We start from the raw sequence: 7,342 nt of genomic DNA on the forward strand, positions 1-7,342 counted from the left end.
TTTAGTGTGGTACCTACCCGTTGTTCAAAGTGGCAATAGTATGAAATTTATGTTTCATCTAGCAGGTTTGCTTCTTTTTATATAATATATGGAAAAATAGCTTCAACAATAAGAATAATAAACCAATGTTATTGACTTCAAAGTCCACACATCATTCTCTGGAGTTATCAAAATCTGTCCATAAGACATGGACGAAGGTTTACGGTTGACAAAATGCAGGTACTATAAAAATAGAGAGCAACTTTTCCCATCCCTGACATTATTTTAGGCATGCACGTTTTATGTTTTCTGAAAATGCATTTATGGAAATTTTAGAGGTCAAAAACTGCACTTATAGTCTAGATACATGTTCAGTTGAGTCAATAAAAAAAATATACCATATGGTTTTTTTTTTAAATTTATCTCAACCCAACAAATCACTTGCATGTTACCACATCATTAATTGAAGGAAAAGTGGAGCTTATATAGTGTAAACAATCCCTGATAAGAACCATGCATTTGATCTAACTCTTGATATTGTCCATTATGGACTTTATGACCTAACTGAATCATAACCAAAAATGATACTACTTTCTCGAAAAATTCATATTAAATCATTTTTCATAATTTAAATAAAAAGTATGAGTAACTCCAAGTGTTTGATTGGGTGGTCAAAAGACGGATCTTTGACATCAGATTTTGAGTTCAAGTATTTCTTAACAGAGACTGAAATAGTATTCTCTTCTCACCTTAAATTTAAATTATCTATCGAAAGTAATATAAAAAGTAGTAATAATAATTTTACTAAAACCATTTTGAAAATTGACATTTTATTTGAACATATTCTTTTCAAGTGAGGAATGAGCATATAACAAAAGTGAACAAGCGCTATTGTATTCACAAGAACATAAACCATTTTATCACCATAAAGAAAAACAAAAACCATTTCATTTTCTCCTGAAAATACTAAAGAATTTATTTATGACCATATATGAAACCAAATCCTATTTTCTTTAATTAAAAAATCCAAAGAATTCATTTATGAGCACATGTGGAACCAAAAAACTTTTGTTTCATTTAGCAAGAAAAAACTTAATGTCTTAATGTTATCACAATTTATCCTACCTTTTTATTGAAATTCGTTTCATTTTGGAAAATCACCTATTTTTCAAGTAATTCACCAAAATAAAGTATTCACGCCGAAAGTGATTGATCTTACCTTTAATCCACTTTTGTTTGTAGAAGTTACATCATGAAAAGCTCCAATAGCATCTTATATAAAGAGTAAAAAATGAGCAAAGTAAATAATTAAGGTCAAATTTAAAGAAGGGATCGGTTTCACAAAGAAACCAACCAACAATCAAGTAAATTCATAAGTATTTCTTCAAAACTTATGGGCAAAAATTCCTTTTTGGTTAGTATATGACAATAACAGTCTCTTTGATATTTACTTCACATCTTATAATCTGCACATTGTTGGTTCCTTCACTGATTCCTATTAGTATCATGTTAATTATAATGTTTTTTCCCAATCTCTTGAACAAAATAAGACATGTTCTTTTCCTGCAGCAAAACTATATAATCCTTCAATAAATTTTTAAAAAGGTGCATATGGCTACGATTTGTGCAATATGTTTGCTTGATTTTCACATTTATGAAGTTTGCATTTTCCCTTAGTATGCTAGAGTGTAAAAAGGGCAGCAATTTTTTTTTTTGAAAAATGCAGCTATTTCCCTTAATTTGCTCTTTTTTCCTTTATAACAAAGTTTTTCTTTGCTCAAAAAAAAAAACAAAGTTTTTCAAAAACTATCTTAACTTGGGAATGTTGTTTCTTTGGTTCATTTTGTGTGATGTGAATATTGGTGTTAATCCCTTTTTGGTAACTCTACAACAGTAGCGCTCGATTTTATAATTTTGGCTAATATGTAATCGTAATTTGCACATCATTGGTTCCAATTAGTTTAATCTTAATTATTATGTTGTTTTTCCTGATTCATGAACAAAATATATGCTCTTTTCATGAATCAAGACTTGGTAAGGCTTTGATAAATATTTCTAATGTTTGTGCAATATTTCTTTTATGGTAGACCTATCTAGGAATTCATATGTTATGGACCATAGCTTTTTATATTTATAGGCATGTAATATCTATGTTCACAATCAGTTCACTTTTAACCATTAACAAATGTGTTTGCCAACAAAATTATCCGAAAAAAAGCAATCTACCCCGTGCGAAGCACGGGTTGACAACTAGTTTCTAACAAAATATAATAACTGAAAATCCAAAACAAACTCCACAAATTATGGGGAAAATATTTGTTTTATTTAAAAATATCCCAACAAATTAGAGTGCAACAACAATATTAAACAGCTGTTGTATAAAAAATGAAACATACACGTTACGTAAGTTTTCCACAGGAGATATGTGAAATGAGTCTATTAATATATGGGATAGGATCAAATGACACCAAGGTGTCAAATTAAATTTGACACCAAATCCTAGCCACTAATACGGTTTTAATCTAACGGCTCCCATCAACTCATTAAATGCTCATATGCTTGATCAAGTGACCCACCTCTTATTTTTAGAAATAATTTATTCTTTCTTCTTTTGGTTAATTCATTTCCAAAATTCTAATATATTCTATATTTTTTTTTTTGAAGGATTCTACATCGTTTATTCTTAGGGCTCTTGTACATGATTTACTTTTATTTCATTACTCCAAAACCTAATTGCCATATTATTTTTTTTGCTATACCAATATTTTATGCTTCACTTCCCAAGCTATTCACCATCACAACTTTCATCTCCTCTTTTCCTATACATGTCGACTCTATCTTCCCCTGCACCACTTCCATGCCACTTTCTTTAAGAAGAAAAGTCACATAACAATGGAAAGTCCAAAATCAAATGCCGAAGAAGATAGTCATAACATAGAGGACATAGAGGTATTATGAATTAATTCTTCGATTACATTTGCTTTATGTCTTTTATATATTTCATAGAATTTTAATTTTTAAGACTTTACAATGTTTTTTATTTTAATATATAGTGCAATGAAAATTCTCAAGAAAGAAGAAACTCTGAGCATGTCTTAGATGTTCATGAGCATCAAAATATTGATCCTTGTATTTATATATATGGAATTTGACTCTCTTGAAGATGTTAAAAATTTATACACATCATTGGCTAAAAAAGGTGGTTTTGGAATTCGTACATGTTCAACTAAGACAAATTTGTGCATATTTGTTTGCTCTAATGCTGGTCAACATGTTGTTAGTAATGACAAAGACGAAAGCAATACAATCACAGTAAAAAGTAAAAAAAGATGTTCAACATCAAGAACTGATTATAAGGCAACACTTGTTGTTTCAAAAGTAAAAATTAAATTGAACTTGATTGTAAGAATAAACGATGTAGAATCCTTCAAAACAAAATATAGAATATTAGAATTTTTGGAAAGGAATTAACCAAAAGAAGAAAGAATAAATTATTTCTAAAAATAAAAGGTGGGTCACTTGATCAAGCATGTGAGCACTTAATAAGTTGATGTGAGCCGTTAGATTAAAACCATATTAATGGCTAGGATTTGGTGTCAAATTTAATTTGACACCATGGTGTCATTTGATCTTATCCCTTAATATATTTCATATTACTTTTTTATATTATAATTGATTTTGTGTACTGCACTCTTATGAATTGTAGCCAACTTTTGTTTCAATAACTGTCCTCCATGATAATGCAAAATATTATCAAGGAAACAAAATGAATGAAATCAGATGTTTATTCTCATTATTCACTGAACTATTACAACACTCTTATATATATAGAGTTTGGTAACAGACTTAACTAACAAAGAAGAAGCTTATTAAAAATACCAAAAAGCCCCTAACAATTACTTGGGCTGCAAGCTATCTACATTCTTCTGTTCATTCTCTTCTATGTTTAATATCCCCCCACAAGTTGGAGGTTGGTAAATGTTGAGCAACCCTAACTTGGATAAAAGGAGATTAAAGGGTTGAGGAAGCAGTGATTTAGTGAAGAAATCTGCTAGCTGATCTTTGGAAGAGATGGGCAGTAGTTTGAACAAGCCAGTTTGCAACTTTTCCCTGGCTATGTGGCAATCAATCTCCAGATGTTTGGTGCGTTCATGGAAGACAGGATTGGCTGCAATGTAGATAGCACTCTGATTATCCAAATCTCTGAGCAGATAGGTAAGCCACTGCAGTTCACATGAAGCAGATGCAAGTGCTTTGTATTCAGCTTCTGAAGATGACCTGGAAACAGTGAGTTGTTTCTTGGTTCTCCATGAAACAAGAGAATTATCAAGGAAGAAACAATGGCCATATATGGACCTTCTAGTGTCTCTGCAGCCAGCCCAGTCAGCATCAGTGTATCCTTTGAGTTGAAGAGATGAACTTCTGGGAAAGAATAAACCTTTACCAGGGCATCCTTTAAGGTATTTTAAAACTCTCATAGCTGCATTATGATGAGTTTGAGTAGGGTTACTAAGGAATTGGCTAAGTTGATGAGTAATATATGTGATATCAGGTCTTGTTGTATTGAGATACAACAATCTGCCAATTAATCTTCTATAAGCTGAAACGTCAGGAAATGAAGGTGCAGAATCATTATAGAGCTTAATAGAAGGGTCAGAAGGAGTGGAAAGTGGTTTAGACCCAAGTAAACCTGAATCTTCTAAGAGATCAAGGCAATATTTTCTTTGACATAAAGATATGCCAGACTTTGAATGTGCAACCTCCAGGCCCAAAAAATATTTCAGTTGGCCAATGTCTTTGATTTTAAAAGCATCATGAAGAACACTTTTAATCAAAGTAAACTCAGAAAGAGTGTTACCAGCCAAGATCACATCATCAACATAAACCAGTAATATAGTGAAAGAGGAATTGGTGCTCTTAATAAACAAAGAAGCATCAGAAGCTGCTTGTTTGTAACCATTGGAGAGGAGAAGAGTGGTTAACTTCTCATACCACTTTCTACTAGCTTGTTTGAGTCCATATAAAGACTTGGTGAGTTTGCAAACTTGGTTGGGATGAGAGTGAGAGACACCAGGAGGTATTGTCATGTAAACATCTTCCTGTAACTCTCCATGCAGGAATGCATTGTTTACATCAAGTTGATGTAAATGCCAGTGATTGATGGAAGCTAAGGCAATGATGAATCTGACTGTAGTGAGTTTGGCTACAGGTGAGTATGTGTCAAAGTAGTCCAGTCCTTCAATCTGGTTGTATCCTTTGGCCACCAATCTTGCTTTGTATCTCTCTATGGATCCATCAGCATTGTGCTTGATTTTGAAGATCCATTTGCACCCTATGGGTTTGACTGCTGGAGGAAGATCAACTATCTGCCAAGTACCAGTTTGTTCAAGAGCAGTAATTTCATTTTGCATGGCTTGCTTCCAACAATCATGTTTAATGTAAGGCAAAATGGACTCATGAAATGTAACATTTCTAGAAATGAAGATTTCTTTGGTGTTTAAATCATAAAGAACAAACCCTTTAAAGCCTGACTTGTACCCCAAGAAAACAGACTTTCTAGCTCTAGATTGTAACTTGGTTCTGTGAGCTTGAAGAGTGGAAGCATAACAAAGACAACCAAAAACTTTGAAGGAATTAACATCAGGTAAAGTATTGTAAAGGACTTGATAAGGGGACTGATTTTTGAGAACAAGAGTTAGAACTCTATTAATAAGAAACACAACATGTAAAATAACATAAGACCAAAAGAAATTAGGAAGTTTGGATTGAAAAAGGAGGGCTCTAGCAACATTCAGAATATGTTGATGCTTCCTCTCAACTCTACCATTTTGTTGAGGGGTTTCCACACAAGACCTTTGATGAATGATGCCATGAGAGGCATAAAAGGCAGGAAAAAGGAATTCAGGTCCATTGTCTGACCTGATGATTTTAGGGGTAACATGAAATTGATTTTTAATGAGATGAACAAAGTTTTGAATATGTGAAGGTACTTCAGACTTGGTTTTGAGTAATATAACCCATAAAAATCTACTATGGTCATCAACAATAGTGAGAAAATACCTATGACCATGTGTGGAAACTTTAGCAATGGGGCCCCAAATGTCTAAGTGAAGTAGTTCAAAATTAGAGGAGAGGAGGCAATAGAAGTACTTAAAGTATAGGGCAGTTTCTTTTGTTTAGCAAAGTGACAAATGTCACAAGTGGATTTATTATCAACATGAATATTGGGATACAATTGATGCATCTGAAACAGTCTTTGATTGGACAAATGTCCCAATCTAAAGTGCCACGGTGCTGAAGAAGGTACATGAATATTGAAAGTACAAGAAACTGAATTGCAAGATTGCAATGAACTATTATTGGAATGAAACTTAGGAATGCTATCAGAAGCAGAATCAGAGAGTGAAGTAGCAGGCATTTTCAGTCTATAAAGTCCATCACAGAGTTCACCCAAACCAATCATCCTGTGTGATTTCACATCCTGTATGGTACATACATCATTCACAAAATGTATAACATAAGTCATAAGTTGAAGAAGTCTAGAAACAGAAATCAAATTGACCTTGAAATGAGGAGAATATAAGACATTGGTGATATGAAAAGAAGAGGAAAAGAAGACAGTACCAGCATAATGAACTAAAACAGATTGACCATTTGGTAAAGTAACATTGAGAGGTTTAATTTTGTAAAAGGAATGAAGCAATGAAATAGAAGAACAAATGTGTTCATTAGCACCTGAGTCTATAAGCCAGTGGGGTGATTTAACATGCAAGGAGCAGGAAAATATAGTGTTTATACCTGCAGAAGAGGAAACAGGTGCAGAAAGAACATGATTGGTGTTGGCTGAAGTAGTATTTGATGGTGGAGGGGTTAGGGAGGATTGTTGGAGCAAGTTAACAAGATGAAGATACTGATCTTGAGTCAAACCAGTTTGAGAGATAGTTGAAGAACCTACAACAACACCTTGTGAATCAGGAACAGCCTCTGAATTCACAGCATGAGTAGAAGGAGTTCCCTTGTTAGCATTAGGGAAACCATGTTTTTGATAACAAAAATCAACAGTGTGATTTGTCTTATGGCAAAAGGTGCAATATTTGGAGTTATTCTTTGGAGGATAAGAACCAGAATTAGGTTTGCCACGTCCAAAAGGTTTTCTTGCTTCAGAAGCATTCACCAAAATGCTAGAATCTTCAATAGATGGAGAATTAATAATGGTGGAATTGTTACTTTCTTCCTGAACAACAAGAGAGTATACTTTGTTGATAGAGGGAAGAGGCTCCATGAGTAAAACCTGAGTTTTGACAACTCCAAAGTTATCATTCAAACCAGTTAAAAACTGAATGACTTGATCCTCCAAACGAAA

The 7,342-nt window shown here is 33.1% G+C and overlaps 1 long non-coding RNA gene across 1 annotated transcript; it reads right to left on the bottom strand.

The window, feature by feature from the left end:
* Positions 1-109: 109 nt before the first annotated feature.
* On the bottom strand, positions 110-1,253 carry LOC146911654 (uncharacterized). Its single transcript, XR_015018885.1, has 2 exons — positions 1,199-1,253; positions 110-288 (listed from the first exon to the last, which is right to left on the bottom strand). It is a non-coding gene; the product is annotated as an uncharacterized LOC146911654 (long non-coding RNA).
* Between the last annotated feature and the right edge of the window lie 6,089 nt (positions 1,254-7,342).

The sequence above is a fragment of the Medicago sativa genome, chromosome 7, assembly GCF_051527215.1.
Source record: "Medicago sativa cultivar Bolivia chromosome 7, Bolivia_mono, whole genome shotgun sequence".
NCBI classification, from domain to species: Eukaryota; Viridiplantae; Streptophyta; class Magnoliopsida; order Fabales; family Fabaceae; genus Medicago; species Medicago sativa.